This window comes from Centruroides sculpturatus, unplaced genomic scaffold (genome assembly GCF_000671375.1).
Source record: "Centruroides sculpturatus isolate CEXI.00-Female unplaced genomic scaffold, Cexi_2.0 scaffold236, whole genome shotgun sequence".
Lineage (NCBI taxonomy): Eukaryota > Metazoa > Arthropoda > Arachnida > Scorpiones > Buthidae > Centruroides > Centruroides sculpturatus.
In genome coordinates, this window is record NW_019384403.1 from 591,372 (window position 1) to 592,828 (window position 1,457).

Here is a 1,457-nt window from a genome sequence, read left to right on the forward strand (position 1 = left end):
TTTTTCCCGAGACTACAAATATTCGAGTACAAAGTAACCGGTTTCGACTTATTTCTACTTAAGAAGTAGTTAAATAATTAAGCGATTAAAGAATTGGAAACGCAAAAACAAAACCCTGATGAAAGACCAAAATTTCACTTAAACAAAAGCCTAACCGAACCAATTTCTAGCCGAGTACAGTAGGACTGATTTCTTCGAAATATTAGATGTAATAAAGACAGACATTTTTCCAGTTCAACGAGAGTGACCGAAAAGTTGTAAATTTTGGAAATTTCCGTGGACAACACCTGGGGCCATATTCTGGTCACTGACGAGAGACCAGAGACAGTGACCAGAATATGGCCCCTGGTCCTGAAACGAATTAGTTAGAAAACAAAAGACGGACAATCTATTAAGTTTAACATATTTAGACTTTTACAGCTATTGTGAGAAACGTTTAAAATTTACAAGAACCCTGTTGCGTCTGTTAAGGTATATTAGTGATGCGACAAAAGAGGCACTTGAAATTGACCGGTATGGGTACCCTCGGGATTTGGCAGCCCGCTTGCATGTATACAACGCACATCTAGCAGGACCGTCTCTGATTCCACTCGTAGGGAGCTATTTGAGTAAGTGGTTAAGATTTAAAGAGTAAAGAATATTTTATGTTATTTTTATGTACGTTTCATTACAAAGCTATATTTAATTATAATTTTCTTTAAAAGTATATTCATACAATTGAAGAATGTTTTGTACCAGGTATGTATATCCACCACACATTTTATTTCACCGAGTAAGTTATTATAATTTTATTTTTAACTTTAGCCCTTATATCGTGGCTAGCGATTCGGAATGTAATTGCGATATTGAAAATTTATTTTTAAAAAGTTTTGGTTCAAGATCATATAATGAAAAAGAAAACATTATTAAAAGAGAAAAGCCAATGCCTAAGTTAAATATAAACACTTGAATAAAAAAAATTTGTTCGACATTTTCACGATAAAATGGCTCTGTAAATGCAAAAATTGTTTTGTTGGCTTGCGTACTATTTTCAAATGAAATTAGTGTGTGGAATAAGAATGGCTTTGACAATTTAGCTGACAAAAGACACGAAAAATCGTCGATTCTTTCGTATTTGAAGCAATTTGGAAATCGAAGCGGAATAGAATTTAACATTAGTAAATAATATAAAATAAATATTGAAAATTATAACGAGATAATTATGGGTAATACATATATTATATCTAAATAAATAGATGTTATATGTTTTTATCAAAGCAAGAATTGGCATTTACAGGGCGTATGGAATATATCGGATCTAATAACAGAGGTAATTATAATGAACTTGTTTATTAAGTACGTCAGATAAATAATCTATTAAAAATACATTTAAAGAAAGAATTAACTGATTGCCCCTGGATGTCGGCTTCTTATAGAAACACAGCTTCCCTATCATCAAATGTCACGGCACGCCCCTG